Source organism: Corvus cornix, chromosome 9, assembly GCF_000738735.6.
Source record: "Corvus cornix cornix isolate S_Up_H32 chromosome 9, ASM73873v5, whole genome shotgun sequence".
Lineage (NCBI taxonomy): Eukaryota > Metazoa > Chordata > Aves > Passeriformes > Corvidae > Corvus > Corvus cornix.
In genome coordinates this window covers 12520404-12537577 of record NC_046339.1, presented here as the reverse complement: position 1 = coordinate 12537577, position 17174 = coordinate 12520404, and the positions used below count along the sequence as shown (strand labels likewise).

Sequence of the window (17174 nt, the reverse complement as noted above, 5' to 3'; positions counted from 1 at the left end):
GAAGTGAAACTTAGTGCATATGCTGGGGTGAGGTGTGAAAGCTGCAGGGGATACGTGGGCTTGCTGGAAGCAGGTATGGCAGCTCCTCAAGCTCCTGGAGAAGCCAAGAGTGAACATCATCTTCTTGTGTCAGCTTCCCAGCACGGCGTCCTTGTGACTGCAGGATGGAGCCTGTGAGGTTGTGACTGCTTCATCTTTGACAAGTTTAACTTGGATAGCAACTTTTACTTCTCTGTCGCTGCTTTTGAGGAGGAGTGGGGATGGCTGGTGCTCCTTTGTCTGTCAGTTTTACATCTGGGAACAATAAGCAGCGCCTAACTGGTTAAAGATCTTTTTCTGTATTCTTATGAACGATCAGAAATCTACAATGTTCTGCTGTCCTTCACTGCAAACTGGAGAGAACGAACATGGTCCTGTTCACTCTGATTCACTACTTCAAAATATGATGCATCCTAGTTCAGAAAGTATTCTCGGACAAAGGTTCGGTAAGAAACCCAAACATGCACACTTGATAGTCCTTGACAGGAAAATCTGCGGTTTGCATTTCTCCGTCAAAAACTCCTTTTGAGTCTCCCCCAGGAGTTACTTCCTCGATTTAGAAGTGAATCACACTGAAAGGCACCCGGAGCTGGAGCTTTCTTCCCGCTGGTGGCACCCTCAGCAGGGACACTGGCTGCCCACGGGAGCGCGTGTACCCCGCGTGACCAAGTGTGTGTGTCCCTGTGAGCCGGTGTGAGCCCATGTCAGCCCCTGTGTGTCCCTCCGAGCCCGAGGTGCTCTCCTACCGCAGTGCCCGCTGCACCGCGGCCCGGTGGGACAAGGGGCGGGGCCAAGGCTGGGGGCGGGGCCCGGCTGAGGGACCGCTCTTGACTGGGGACAGCTGCTCAGGGGCCTGGCCGGGCCTTCCCGTGCGTGTCTCAACCCCGAGGGAGAGGTTCCCCGGTTTAATGAAGAGCTTTAATTTTAAAAAAATCAAAATACCAACAACCGGCTGAGCAGGACCCGGTGCCACACGGCCCGTCCCGCCCCCGGCAGCGTCACGGCGGCGAGCGCCGGGCGGGCCGGGCTGTGGCGTCTGCTGCGGAAGCAGCGGCGATGGAGCTGCCGATTGGCGGGAGGCGCGGCTGTCACTCTGAGCACGCCGGGGCGGGAGCAATCGCTGCGGTGCCGGCGGTTGGCTGCCCCTCCCGAGCGGCCACGCTTATTGGCTGCTCTCCCCACTGGGCCCTCCCTTCTCGCGTTGTGATTGGCCAATGCGCCCCTCGGGCTCGCGGGCCGTCGCTGCTGGGTGCCCGGGCCGTCAATCGCGCCCGAGCGGGGCGGGCACAGGGAGCTCCCGCCACGGTTCCCGGCCGAGCACCGCCCCCGGCCCGAGCACCGCCCCCGGCCCGAGCACCGCCCCGGCCCGGCACCGCCCCGCCCCGCCCCGCCCGCCGGCCCTGGCCCGGCCTCGCCTCGCCCCGGGTTCACCGCGCCAACACCGCCAGCAGCTGCAGCAGCGGAGGCAGCGGCGTGCCCCGCCACCATGAAGGTGACCGTGGACTTCGAGGAGTTGTCTGAAGGACTCGCCGCGCTTCAGGTGCCGCGGAGAAGGGGCCGGGCCGGGGTAGTGCCGGGGGACAGGAAGCAGGGCCGGGTGTGTGCGGGGCGGGCCGGGCTGTGGGGGCCCTAGGGGTGACAGGTGTTGGTGAGCTGTGGCCAGCCGGCTTTGCGTTGAGGAGCAGGCAGGGGCTGTTGTGGGTCCTGCTGGGGTGTGGGGGTCCTAAGGTGGAAGGGGAGTGGGGATACGGGAAGTGCAAGGAAAAGGGGCAGCATGTGTGGTAGGTGGGACTGGGTGGGCAGTGTGCAGTGTCCGGGGCTCGTGTGGAGGTAGCGCAGAGTGAAATGAGCACTACTGGAGTCGCCCGCCTTTGAGGAGATGGGGGTGAATGGTGGCGGGCGGCTGGTGCAGGGAATGCTCGTCAGCCGAAGCAATGTCAGCTGAGGCTCAGGAGGGTGTGCTCTTTGGTGGACTATCTTCCGTTCTTCAGAGTTGTGCTCACACTTCAGTTCCCAGTGTCTCCTGCTTGCGTCTGCTGCATGGTCCGTATTCGGTGTGGCCTCTGTTGGGGTGCCAGTAGCAAACAAGCTCAGTATCATCTTACTTCCTGTTGTCCGAGCAAGGCATGCACTCTTTTGTTTTTCCCCACTCGAGTGATCAGTTGTCTATCATTGCTGTGGGGTTACTTCTGCTTATGTCAGGCAACTTTCCCTTAGTCTTTCCTTACGTTTTCACCCATTCTGTATATATATATATACACATATTACACCATTGTATCTACTCAACATAATTGTGCCTCTCTGTGGGATGTGTGGCTGGTCTGTGCCTACGTACACCCGCTTTCTTCTGTGCCTGGTATTACGCTGCTAGTTGGTGGAGACGCAAACAGCTCCATGACGTGATGTGTCACTGCTGTGCCCCTCCTGTCCCATGCCGAGCCTATCTCTCGAGTGTCTGTGGCTCTGTGGTAAGCTCTGGCTGTAGGCGGAAATAGTACTGCTCTTTCTCTGCTCTCTGGCCGTATGTTCACACCACCTCTTTGTGTCAGCTTTAGCAGTCCTGTGGTTTCTGGGATGTAGAGGAAGTTGGAGAAGGAAGGTTGGTTGGTTGAATAGCTTACCCTTGGCAGAAGTTGGAGTTCCTGTTCTTCCCTCCTTTGCTCCTGTCTCTGCTGCCAGTTTGTTGCTGGCTGCTTCTCCCACGGGTTTTTTGGTGGCTGTGACGTGTGTTGTTGGATCCTTCAATGAGCTGGGTGCCCTGGCAGAAGAGACTGGATGGCTTTCTGCCAGGTTAGTGCGTTGTGTCAGCATCTCAGTCGGTGTGAAACCTACTAAAGCTTATGGGGAGTAGAGAGAGGAAACTTCACTGCCAGAAGCAAAGCTAGAGGAAGGTAGTGGAAAGTGAGACCTCCCTTAGAGCATCAGGGAACTTTTACATTGGGTTAGCTGTTTCACAAAACTTTGTCCTGAGCTGGACATGCTTGCTAGTGTGTGCACTTTCTGAGACAACTGTATTTAGTGTTGGTCCATCCCATTTGGTGACAATGCAGTTGTAGACTGGCGTAATTTAACCACAGAACTATATCAGTACTTGCATTTTTTTAATCACTGATACCTGCTGAAGTATTAAATACACTCAAGAAAACAAGAAGTTGTGACTAAAATTTGTGAGCAGAAGTATGTTGCTGTTTCCTTCAAGGTAAGGCATACTAGTTCATTTGAGTTCACTTTGCACCATTCTCCTTATGCCCCTCTTGGTTCCTTTCCTTCATGGAAAAGAACCAGAGAAAATCCTTTGTTAGGGTCTTCTAGTACCTCATGGTCTTTTTCCCAGTCTGATACTGCTACCTTCGAGGAAGTTGCAGAAAACCTTATGGTGTAATCACTTGATGCCAGCAAAACATCCTTCCAACCTTTAACTGATAGGAAATGGTTAAAATTGCGAGGCAAAATTCCTGTAGTATTTCTGAAAAAACTTAGTCATTAATATTTGCTGTTATAATTTTGGTTATTCTTAGTGTTTGTATGAATTACCCAACCCAAACACTAGGAACCTTATGAATGAAGGTTACTGCAGTGGTTTTATTGAGGGATGATAGTGACACTAATGTAGAGCAAGGTCTTGACAAAGTCCTATATTCTTGCAGGGAGTAGTGTGGACACAAAGCACTTCCTTGCTCTGTGTTCCTTGTAGCAAAGCCGAGCTGCAGCTTTCTCCTGACCTTGCTGAGCAGGAGGGTGTAGCCTCTGTCCTTCTCATCAGTATACTTGTCAGAGCTGTTAAATAAACCTGTTGGGAGGTATGTAGTGAATAGAAATGTCACAGGTTACTTTCTTATGGTCGTGGAGTGAACTGGGAGTACATGGGTGAATCAGAGTTCCTGAGTCACTGAATCCCTGTTTTCAAGGGGAATTATTTAAATCTTTCAAAATGTGCTACTACAGGCGGCTTCAATCACATGGCTTCCTTGCTTGTCTATTTCTTGTGAAGTTCATGTTGATATTTCTTGGCTTTGAGATTTAATTGGGACCCAAAACACAGAACCTAAGGCCTCTTTCCTTGCTTAAAGTGCTCGTGAAGGGACCATGGATTGTAGCTGTTGAAGTGCTGATATATGATTAGATAATAATGGCTCTAAAGGTTCACATCAGAAGTGTGATGTGATCAGAAGTGTGATTATTTCATAGCAAGACATACTTTTTTTTTTTCCTCCCTCCAGTAGATGATAAAGAAATCTTTGAATTATAAAACTTGAAGCAATAATGGCTTATTGCATCACTAGATTTGTAAACTTACAACATGCCAAAGTTTGGAGTTGGAGACTTGACTGATTTTTAAGATGGTGGGAAATGCTGTGAGTTCAGGCAAACTTTTGCAAATGTGTAGTCATGTTTTTTTTTCCTAAATCTGCTTTGAAAATCATCTTGCTGAAATCACATGCTTTTCTGTCACAATCCCCTCTCCTAAAACATGGACAGACCAAAGTCCTAGCAAGGAAATGCATGTGCAGCTCTTCCACAATGTGTCAATGGCTTCCCCTCAAATGAAGAAGTTGCCTGAGGAGGGGCCTTGGAGCAGTCCTTGAATAAGAACTGAGCTGTGCTGGCAAGTTCTGTGTATATAATCAGGCATTCCTACAGTCGTTTTTTTTATATGCAAGTAGCATTGTGAAATAATTCTTTCTCCTTTAAACAATGAGAGTTTAATTTTCAGAGTTTAATGGAACAGGCTTTTACATTGCTGTTTCATTGTCATTTTTTCTTCTTCCGCCTTTAGAATGTTTTTTTCTCAATGAGGTATCACTGTAGCAACCACACGAATCACTGGAGCTAAATTACTAGAAAGGAGAACCAATTTTAACTGATGTGGAAATACAGCCGCTCTAAGTAGCGGTTAACAATTTTGATAAACAAAAATAATAGAAAAAGCAAAATTCAATTGCTCGCAACATGTGCAATTGTAGAGCTCTCTTCAAAAACTTTCAGGCTGATCCAGTCTTTAAAAATGCTTTAGTAAAAAGTTCTGTGTTTTTGAGATAATTTCTTTGTCCTTATCTGTCACTGTTGCCGAAGTTTAAATTTTTTTTGCATTTAAATTTCTATTCCTTTCCTGAGACCCCAGCTGCAGATCAGATGATGGGTGAATGAGGTAGATCAAAACGTAAATGAAACTTGTCCATTACCATTCTTAGTAAAATTGTTTCTGGGTAGAACTGGTGGTTACAGTGTATTCCCTTCAAAGGGACTCATCTGAGGAGTCCTCCATTTAGGCTGAGCTAAAGCATTGCTCTGTTGGGCCGGCCTGGTATAAGCCTAGCCTGTCGCTGGAGTTCCCTGCTATGTGCTGGCTTTCTTCTTCTGTGGCTTTGGCCCTGCTCTGTCTACATGGGGCCAGCTGAGGTGCACCTCATGCTTATCGAGGGGATGCAGGTTGAAGAGGTTACTTGTGCCACTTTCTGGATTTATGATGTATTTTTTTCTCTCTTCTTTTGTACTGTATAACCAAAGGTTTGTTACTAAGCATCTGTTTCCCAGATAATAGTAAACCTTTTTCACTTAAACTAAGAGGAATATAAGAAAGTGACTTATTTAACCTATTTGGAATATGTTGTGTTTAGTAGTCAGAGAAATTATCTAAAGTACCTAACCTGTACACTTTGATCTACTTATTACCTTCTGGAGAAAACGTAGAAATAGGAGCCTCAATAGAGTTGTCCCTTCAGTGCTGAGTTCCAGTGGGAAGGGTGCTGTGGGGCAGCTGCTTCCCAACCCTCTGTGAGTGGCAACAAACCCCTTGTGTTCAGCCTGGGTTTATAGCTCAGCCCATATGTGTGGATGTGGCTCCACTGAAATCTCCGAGGCTGCTCCTGGGGCTGAACTCAGCCTCATTTCAAGTGTGAAGAGGGATGTGACCAAGAACTCTGCATACAAACTCTGTTAGTTTTGCTCAGACTTACCTAGCTGCTTTAGAACAAATTTCCAAAGAAATATTTGGTCTGGGCTTTCTGCCCTTGGTGTTTGGGACTGAAAAGCAAACTTGCAACGTACTTGGCAGGGGAGGGTGGAAAGTATTGCAGAAGAATAGGAGAAAAGATACAATAAGTCAAAAGAAAAAGCTGCCAAGCATTTGCTTGTGAGTTTGCATTTAGCATTTTTCATACTTATGTGGTTGTTAACGTTTATGATTTCCTGTATGAGACTCTAGAAGTGCACTTTTTGTAGCTGAAGTGACGTGGAGGACAGTCTTGGTGGGCTGTCAGTAAGTTACACGTGTACAACATCCTTGTCCACACTGCTGGGAGTCTAGTGGAGTTAAACTTAGTTAAACTGATTCTAGATTTCTAATTCTGTGCTTTTGTGGAGATTGCAGTGACTGTCCTGGTCTACTCAGGCTCTAGTCAATGATTGGTTTATCTTTAAATCTGTAACTATGCCTTTCAAATGTACATTAAGAAAATGGTTGACCTAAAGAAAGGAGGATGTATTTGAACATAGCATGCAATGTTAGAGCATTTTTTTGAGGGAAATAATTCAAGAATAAAGAAGGTTCATTGAAGATCCCTCTCAAATACATCTCTGAAAAATCTCTCACTCTGAAATATTTTAAATCTGAAAAAACTTAGTACTAAATTGTTAACAATCCTTCCTAATGGAGATTAGAGAAATGTGTCCTGAAATCAGGACATCTTCTTTAGGTTAGTGCACCTAAATTTTTAAAATAATAGTAAAAAAAATGTTGGCTAGCACAGTTATGAATAACAAAGGATAGGGTTATAATGGTGATTCTGTTTCTTTGTTGTTTGATTATGATTTACATTAACAGGAGCAAACTTAAAATTCTTAGCTATATCTTAAATTACTAATAGGAATTTAAAATGTTAATTTCCTCAGTTTTAGTCTTTTTACATTTTTATCTGGAAGTGTTTAAAAAAAATCCACAGTGAGAAGGGAGCTTGTAGTGGAAGTAGTGATAAAATCTGCAAGTTATCATAACATTTCTATAGCATGGCTGCAGGATGGTTGCTGAAGAACTGATGTTAATTAAGCCTGTACAACTGATCTTTAATGAGTACTTGCAGAATTAGAAGGACAGCTTATTTATGTGTGTGTGCAATGGAACTGTAATTATACAAGTCCTTACAGTCATTCAGGTTTTAAATATAGATTTGAAGAGGTTTGGTTCTTTAGCCTGGAGTGTCTCATTTATGTTGGCTAAGCACATCTCACGTAATTACATTATGGAAGTATGAAGTTATGGAGATAGTAGTTTTATATTTTTTGGGAGGGGAGGAATAGCAATGTTAAAATCTCTGGAAAACAGTGTCAGTAAATAGAATATTCATTGGGAAGGTGGCAACTACAAAATAGAAACGTGTCTTGGGCTAGGTGGACTTTTTGGTGGCTTTATTTTTTCACTGTACATATCTGTGAAATTGTTGGCCTCTGAATAGCAAATGTGCTGAATTCAGCAATGTTTGCAGCATCCTGTGATCTTTTTTCAGCCTTAGCTTCTTGACAATCTTGTACTCAGAACCACATTCTTTAGTCAGCATTTTTCCTGTTCTTACTTCGTGCAGTGAACAATATGGCTTAAATTATTGCTAACTTTCTACTAGAGTAAATAATTCTAAAATTTTCCAAAGCAAACTCTGTTCTTATAACCTGTTTTGGGGAAAAAAAAGGAAAGGAAAATATCTAATTTACATTGGTACAGAAATTACTGTTTACAGAGCCAAGAGCCCTTTGCCTTCGTCTGGATTCAGGCCTTGCTGCCTGAATCAGTTTAGTATCTCAAGGTGATGCAAATGCAGAAGTGTCATGTTTACATAGGCAGGAAATAGAAGAATAAATTCTGAGTAATTTAATTACTTTTTTTTCCCTCTCACTTGTATATGCAGAATTCAGTTCAAGAACATGTGTAGAAGTTTAAACTGTGTAAATGCATCTGTGAGCAGATACTGTGCTGTTTTGAGATTTAGATATTCCTGTGAGTTTAGGTAGTGATTTAAGTGCTTTGCTATTTGCTAGTGGCAGATTTGTAACAAAAGTAACAGCTAAAGTGTCTGCAGTGGAAGACCATGAGGATGACATGCAGATTAGTGTGTAGACTGTAATGTTATTTTAATACATGCAGGAGTTTTCCATACTCCTCTGTATGGAAGTGGGGCAATGTAAATCCTGATTTTGTTGCCACTCTTTCACATGACAAAAAGATCAGATCAAGAACATGAGAAATAGTAGGTATTATTGTGATCATAAACTGGATAATTTTAAGCAGTCCAGTAGACTCAAACATTGTTTTGCCTTCCTGATAACCTTTTCAAGAGGATTCCTTGTGTATGTGGCAGAGTAATGATGTTATGGTGAATGTTTATGAATATTAGAAGTAGCCAGGCCTCAGACCTAGAGTAAATCAGTTGTGTTATGTGATGCACTGCAAAGAACTCATGTCTGTGTGGAGGAAAAATCTAATTTATGGAGTGATGTTATGTATACATTTTCAAATGACAAGACACAGTGATAGACTAAGGAAATAATTTGTTGCAAAATAGTTCATTCAAGTTCCTTTTATGAATGAGAGGAGATTTTGAATGAGAAGATGCCTGTCAGATGGCTGGTAAACTTACTAGTGTGGTGTGAGTCTTTCTGTGAATCAGGCTTCCTTTTTGATGTTCTAAATTTTCTATTTGATATTTTAAGACTCTGCATTATTCAGGCACAATGCCCTTGGATAATTTTTGTAGTTCGTATTTCAATAGTAATGGGCATTGTAGTAGTTGTATTGTGGTTTTGGACAAGAATCTGACAGTAGGTGCACACGCACAAACTTTGATTTCATGAGTTTTTGATCTACCTTCAGCAAGTTGTTAAAGGAAGGCCTCTGCTTACAGTTTTGTCTGGATGAACAGAGCTAGTGAGAATTTACATGATGTGATTTTGAAGTTTCTAAGTTGGATATAATGCAAGGAAATTGGAGAAGCCTTATGTAGTAAAATGTATTTAGTCTGATAAAATTTAAAAAAACGTATTCTATGCAAGACAATTGCAGATTTCCATCTTCCTGTGTGCCAGATGTTAATTTAAGTAGGAACACATGGATATCAAACACACATTTCTGGGCATTTGAAATATCCCAGTCTTCAATTCTTCATGATCTTGTAGTTATTGTTAAAAATATGTATAACTTATGTAATGCTGGAGATCAGGTATAAGATTTTAGAGCACTGATATTTAGAGTGACATGTTGTAGATGGAAATTTGAATTCAATCCTTTGGAACAAAGGAAAAGTGTGTTGTATTCAGAGTTCTGGCCATGAATGTTATCCCTTCAGCCTGTAAAAAAGAGGTGTGGAGTATGATCTGGGAGATGGGGTTTGGGTTTCTGCTCTGTGGACTCTACCTATGGAGGCACAGAGCCTCTTCTGTCCCTGTGGTCTGAGCTGGGATCCCTCTCCACTTGGCACAGAGGTGGTGGCTGGTGTGAGTCTGTGCTGGAAGTCCTGTCCCACCTTCTGATGCCTTCCTAGAGTCCAGCTCTCCAATGACTCCCTTGGTGCTCAAGCTGCTGGTGAGTGGGCACTAATGGGTGCTGATAATTACCAACGGATGTTGGTAATTTTTTACGTAGAAAGATGTAGCTTGTGTTGGGTTTGGCAGGTTTTGTTTCAAGTACTTTATATAAGTAATCAGACTCAGTGTTTGCTGGATTCTTGTGATGAACTTCAATGTAAAGAACATGTGGTATTTTAACAATGCTATTGGTTTTATATAACATGCTGTTGTTACTATACTTTTGGTTTAAGACAACCCAAATAAGAACTAGGTGGATGAAGAAGAAAAATAATGTATGTGCAGCGGTGTTGGACCTTGTGATTTTTAACTGGCACTAGCAAAAGCTGTTGTAAAGACTCATGGCTCAACTGGAAATGCAGCTTATATCTTGTCTTTCCTAGACTTGTACCATTCGGAGTTCCTGTCTCTAGAAAGTGTTTAGTAAATAATGACCTAGGCCCCTTCTTTCTTAACTTCCTTAAACAGGAAAGGGAGAATTCATCTCATCTGCTGCGTACCATCCCTCTTCTTAAGCCAGATCTTAGGCTTAGGCTCCTTACAACTATTAATCTTCATTAAGATTGGATCCCAAGTGCCTCTTGATTTGTTTTAGCCATATGTGTCAGGATAAGGTGAACTGCACCCTGGAAATCACATGCTTCTGCTCTATCATTTCCAAAGGTGCTTTAGCTGACTAACTCGGGTATCTGTGCATCGATACCAGTATGTGATCAGATAAGGCACGTTGCGACAATAGAACAATTGCATTGGCTTTGCCAGACAGGGCTGTTATTGAGGATAAAAACTGTTCAGGATGACTGAGGAATCTGATGTTTCATTGAGGATGCAGCTTCTGGCTGAATTTGTGTGTTGCTAAATTGGACTCTGTTTAAAAAGACTACACACATTTACACACCTTCTCTACAGGATTATTCTTTAAAAGAATCTGCAGGATTATTCTTCAGAAGAATCTCCAATTTGCAGAGAAAGATTTTGAAAAGTATTCATTTACTTCATTTCTTTTGTCAAATGTCTGATTTTGAAGAATGTATCTGCCTGTTTATCCTACTTGATTTATCCCCAAAAGAATGATGAAAATGACAAGGGGAAGCATTAAATATGCCTACTATTGCAAAATATCCACTATATTGTAAATATCAATCTTGGAAGATTTTGTTTGAAAATTTTCAGTTGATTTGAGATGAAAAACCTTTAGCATGTAATAAATAAAGGATATGTAAGCTTCTGTTTGGTTGAAAAACAGCTTACCTGCAGTTAGCTTTGATAGATGAATGACATCCTGGGGTCTTTAAAATCTCTTGATGACTAAAAGTAGTGGGAGAAAAGATACTAAATGTACCCAAAGAAGTTCCAGAGCTGTGGGTGTACCGCATGCATTTTGTAGTTTTTATGCTATAAAGTTCCAAATGCTTATTTTTTTAATAGTTTATCATTATCATTTGAAAGGGATGAGGAGGAAAGATGGCTGGCCTTTCCAAATTTGAAAATAGTAAATTTGAGGAAAACACGAATACACTGTATTTCTGTATTGTCCTACTCTAATGTTTGTGCACGCTCTTGGTTTGATATTAGATTCATTTGACTGGCTGCTTTAGTGCAAAGGCATAAAGGGCAAACAAACGGCTTTTTGCAGTATGAGGGAATGATAAAACTGCACAATAAAACTGTTAATTTGCATGTAAAGTGCACTTTAGGTAACTGTGTGTGAGATATACCTCACACTCATATGTATGTTCACCTAAATAATAAAATTCGTGTTCAGGTTTGTTACAACAAAGCTGCAGCCTCCTCTGACTGTCAAATAGAGCATTCTGGTTTTGTGAAAGTGTATTACCAAAATATTCAACCTCTGAAGTGGACAAAAAGGGTGCATACTTGCTGAGGACTCAGTGTTCATAGCAAATCTGAAACTTCCCTCAGGTTTCAGTAAAGAAGATCCACCTGATAAAACTGGAATTGTAGACAGCTAATGGTTCTCAGCTCCTCTGAAATGTGGTGAGCTCTTGTTACAAAGGCTTTGCCAGCTTATGGTGGTTTGTACACAGCAGTGCTCCTCTAACTATGGTGTAAGGTTTAAATTAGCAACTAAGGGAGTTACAAAAAGAAAGGGACAGATATTACCTTATTTTTCTGAAATCAAAGCAAACACAAGGTTCATATTAAGATTATATGTATCTTGTTTAATTACATGGTACTCAGACCTTTAGTTGCCTCTACTTTACATGAGGTTTCCTGTGTAGGTGGTGAAGTCTTGCTGTATCAGTTCTGAGCATATTGATCCTTAGAATCCTGTGCTGGGGCTGTGTAGTGATATTTATTCTTTCTGCATTGGCTGCGGTTGAGGTACGTAAGGGGTATCTTTCCAAATCAGGGATTAATACCCTCATTCTTCTTGAGACTATTATTACTTACAGCTTTTAAAAGCAAAGTTGACAGGACTTCTTAGCATCTGACTGGTAACTCCAGATCTTGAGGCTAACAGGGTGTATTCTTTAGATGTCCTATCTTGTATCTTTTGCAGTTGGTCACTTGATGGTTATATTTATGCTTCCACTTCCTGACCTGACTACATACTTGAGTGTTCAAATGTTGAAATCCCTCATTCCATCTGCTGCTTCTGTGTTCAAGATCCTGAGTAGTTGCTGAGATTTAAAAGATTAAAGCAGCTCTGTGATGTTGGCAAATTTTCAGCAACAAGGTTTTTGCACACCACCATCAGTTCCTTGAGCTCCTTTCTGCTGTCCTTTTTTTGTTGCAAGATCTTGATACTGTAGTTCTACTTCCTTATCTGATAGTAAGTCCTCCTAAAAAGCTTTTGACCCAATCTCAGATGTTGGAATCACTAGTCAGAGTTGTGCAGGACATGTATTGTGATGTGTTGCATTCTTATCAACTTGCAGTGTAATCCACTTCTTTTCTGTGAAGCTTTCATGGTCACCATTGTGTCCCTATCTTGTTAACAGCAGTCTTCTGATGAACAAAACACTAAAGTTGAAAGATGAAGAAAATCCTGCTTCTCAGACTCTTTGTGGAGGAAATGGGTTGCTGATTTCCTGCTTAGGCTTACTGTCAGGCTCTCCTGGGATAAAAAAAGCTTAGGAGAAAAATATTAGGCAAAACTACTGCGAAAATAGCACTGTTAGGCATTTCTGGCAATTTACTGCAAAAGAGTAGTGAAAGAAAAAAATTAAAGATTTCGATCCAGCAGGTAGCACAGTAGTCCTTATAGTCTGTGTGATACAGACTGTTAAATGCTAGTGCAAGCTTAGTGGTAATGAGTTTCCAGACACGTCTGTTAAGGGCCATAGAACTTGTTCCTTTTTGAAGACTGATTTGTATTTAATGTTTGTTATCTTTGAGCTATGTGTAGTCTAGCAGTAAAGAACAAATTAAGTGAAGTGTACATCTTAAAAGGATTTGTCCTATTACTTTGTTATATCAGACCATATGAATTATTGAGGGGAAACGAAACCTTGTAGGTGCAGACAACCTTAAAAAGTGATACCTACAAGCAAACCTTTGCTTTAATAATTTTACGAATTCAGTAAATACCCGCGCTTTATTTCACTTGAATATTTTCTGCGAGGAGATGTCTGACTTGGGAGGAGTAGAGGAATGTTCTTTTTAACATTGAAGACTTGATTCCTGTTTCTCCAGGGAAATCTGAAATGCAGATAGTGCATGTTATGGACCTGAAAACTGGGCTTATTCATCAACATGATAATCTTCTGTTCAGGAAATGTTTCCATATTTCAATCCCCCAAACTCATACAAAATTTCTAGGATTTCAGGGTGGGGGGGTCAACATTCTGATTAAAAGCCCTACTCTTCATGTAGGGCACGTAGAATTTTTTCCAATCTATTGATGAAACGTTTTGTGACAATGACCGAAGAATTAATAATGTAAGGAGTACTAGCATGAATGAGGAATTTCATCTTAGCGTGTCAGGGAGAGTTCATCATCTGTTCCTCCGTCTGGAGGGGCTCTGGGCCAGCAGGGAAAAAACTCTGCAGTCCCAAACCAGGACTTCAATGGGCTCTATGACAGGCTGCAACAGTGTTCTTTCTTCAGATCATATTGATGGTTGTGACACATCTCATAAGTTGTAAAACTCTTCTTATATATGTCTATGCTGTTATCCAAAGTTATTAGGCCTTACTGTTCCATGTATGCGTCCTTTGTCCCTCAGTATGTCATGCTTCTCTTTTAGTCTCTGGTTTTCTGATGTCATTACTCGTGTACCAACTGTATTCCTTCTTGGCATGCTGGTTAACATGCCTCTAGACACCTTTGTATATCTCACTATACATGAAGGAAATCAAATTAAGTATACAGTGATTGGAGGGAACCCTGAGAAGCCAGAGGGAGGTCTGCCATCCAGCAGGACCTCAGCAAGGTAGGGGAAAGCAAAAATGGGAGGACTTTGTCTGAAAAGTAACAACCCTGTACAGCTGTGCTGGTGGACAGGGACCTTTGCAAGCTGGTGACCAGCAAATGGCCCTTGGTCAGCAGTGAAAAGTGGAAGTGTCCAGTGGCATCAGTCACAGTGGTGTGTGTGTTCCCCTGGCCTGAGGCTGCCCTCAGCAGCCAGTCTGGCTGTTTCTAAACTCATCTGTGAGTAATTACTTTGCACCTGAATGGTGATCCCAAGGTGCAACTGCTATGGGAGGAAAGGGAAGTAGAGGCAGAGGAAGAGACAAAGCAGACCAAATAGGTGACCAAGTGTAATATCTTCGGTGGTACACCTGCATTTTAATTTGCCTTTACATGACACAGGTCATAGTCTATCCTCTGATTAATGTCTGCTGTCCATTTTGCTATCTGTCACCTTATAGGCTCTGACATAGAGGAGGGGACATTCCTGTAAATCGTCAGGTCCATATTCTTATCTTGCACTTACATATCTCATTTCCAGGTTTTCACATTCAATAGTACCTTTTTTTTCAAGCTGTCTTTAAGGTGTAGTAGATGTTGGCTGAAAGGACGTCAGCTCTAGTGAAGTCTAAATTGTGCATTAAGGAGCTGTTCTGCACAGAATATGTGCAAGTAAGAGATCTGTGTCTTTCTAAGATTTGAGGACAAGACTTCAGCAATAATGCCATTGAAATTGCAGTGGTAAAAAGCCATTATTTCCATTTCATGAGTTCATATATATGAATATATTCAAAAGCCCCAGAATGAATAGCAATTGATTTTCTGACTTGTTCCTGTTCTTCTGCAAGTATATTCAAGAAATGAATCAAAACTTTTCTTAATTAAAAGAAAAAAAACCAACCAAACATACACTATTGGAAAACACTTTACTATTGGCTTTTATTATTCTGAATGTTTTTTATAGTGATGTATTAATACTAGAATTAATAATTATTAGTTAGTTGCCCATAGCACCTTTGACCTCTCCAATTTGTTGTTCATCAGCATCTGATTTGTAGTGACTACTGATTCCAGCCTCCTCACTTTCAGGAACACAATCTAAAAATGCAAGCTAGAATATGATGAATGAATGAGCAAAAGACTAAAGGTAGGATGTGGCTTCAATAGCAGTTAGATTTTGTTTGAAGAGGAGATGACTTTAAAAGCACTGGCGATCGCCACTCTTCTGTGAGAGCAAACAGGCCCTGCAGACCCCTGTCCGTGGCCACGGTGTGTGTGGTGTTAAGGTCAGCAGTGTGTAGTGGATTACTCCAGGATAAATTGTTTCCTTAGCTTGTGTCCGCATCTTCTGGTCTAAGAGTGACCCATTCCTTTTTTAGAGGAGAGTTTATCCATCATCATTCTGTTTTGTTCCTGGGATTCTTGAAGTACCTTAATGTGGAAGAAAGTCTTTTACTGGTCACTTAAAGGGAGTGCCATGATGGACGTCAGAGTTCAGCTGTGCTTCGCGTATGCCAGGCTGGGTGACTGGTGACATCCTCATTGAAAAGAGCTGCAAGGCAGATCTTGAGTTTTCTTCCATCATCTCCTATATTCCTCCTGCACTGCAGCTGTGCAGGAAGCTGTATCTAGCAAACTGAACTGTGTTTTAGGGGGGTGGTGGAGGAGCACAGCAGAGGAAAGAAGTACATTCCTGAGAGTCCTCCTTACAGAGCATGAAGAGTATGGGAAGACTGCTCATTTATAAAAGCTGTCCTCCACCCTTAAGCAGCTGTTCTGGTTTTGTGCACTGCCATGCAGTATTTGAACATCTTGGGAAGCCACAGATGTTTGACTCATACACTGGACCTGATTTGATCCTTATTCCTAACGCTGGAGCCTTCTGGTTGAGATCATTCTTACGCAAAACTTGCTCCCAGCTCCCACTTCACTAAGGAGCAACAGTTTTGTTACATGTCAGGTCTGGCACTTGGTCCTCAGCTGTTTCACCACTGCTTCCTGTGTTTATAGCTAGACAGTGGGTCTTGGCTGTGGATGTGACATTTACTCAGAATTATGACAGTTTTCTGTGAACTTTATGCCTGACATGGATGTTTCAGAGAGAAATGCACCTTTGTATTCTGTGGCTTCAAAAAGTATTAAATTAAGGAAAACAAGGGTAGCATTAACAGCACAGCTCAGATCAGCTGTTTTTAATGTATTGCTAGCCCAGGATGAAAACATGAAGAAAATTTTTGTGACTAGGTGGTACATAGTTGGATCTATGTTCTGAGAGTCTGAGGGTATCTTCTCCATTGTTTTTGTGCTTGTAATCCAGTATTGGAGTAATACTTGTGAATATGTTTGCGTGATTATAACTTCTACTGGTTTTTATGTGATAGAAACAGTGAAAGTAGTCATTTCTATGCAAAGAACCATAGAATTAAAGTGGGCTTTGGCTGGAACCCAACAGCTGTTTGATCCATATCCAGCTGTAGGGCCCAGATATGCCATCCCTCCATCACATGGCAGTGGTGGGAAATAGCCCAGAGCACCAGCTTGGTGCCTCAGGGGCCTGTGGCATTTCAAAGATCTGCAATGAATTGGGTGATAATGAGGTGTATCTCTTCTTTCTCCCATGATACCTCTATCTGTTTCTTTTTGCTTGACCTACCTTTTCAGTTTTTTGATGTTCTGTTGTTGCTTCTTCCAGTTGAGCTTATTGTCTTACAATTTTCCTCTTGGAATAGAGGTTTAATTACTTAACAGATGTGTTGTCTTCTGCCTGCTCTAACTCCCTTTATCTCTGTTCTTCATTTTGAATCTTAGACTTCTATCTCCACAGGACTTAATGAGCTAAAACTCTTTGCTAGTTAAAGACACTAAAAAAAAATATTCTTATCAGATCTTGCTGCAGTTCTGTAAACAAGCTACTTAATCATGCTTTTATGTTAATGCCAAAGAAACAAATAAAAATTTGTTTCACTGTGATTATAAACAAACAAATACAAAATTGCAGTCTAAATATTGAGATGCTTTTCCTTCCTTTGGGTTTTGGGTTTTTTTTAATTCTCCTTAATGCTTTCTGAAACAAGATTAGCTGGAGACTTAAATGGAAATGAATCCTTTATGGAAGAAAATAAAGAAAGTAAAAGAGAAGTTGATGTTGCCTGAAATCCTTCATGGTCTGAAGCTAGAGAAGAGGGAG

At 42.0% G+C, this 17174-nt stretch overlaps 1 protein-coding gene across 7 annotated transcripts in view; it reads left to right on the top strand.

The window, feature by feature from the left end:
• Positions 1–1427: 1427 nt before the first annotated feature.
• The window catches only part of ACAP2 (ArfGAP with coiled-coil, ankyrin repeat and PH domains 2), a 63912-nt gene continuing 48165 nt past the window's right edge, over positions 1428–17174 (top strand). For all 7 annotated transcript variants that reach the window (XM_039556709.1, XM_039556707.1, XM_039556705.1 and 4 more), the window contains exon 1: positions 1428–1579. The gene's annotated coding sequence lies outside the window, so the exon portion shown is untranslated. The remainder of the gene's footprint in view (positions 1580–17174) is intronic.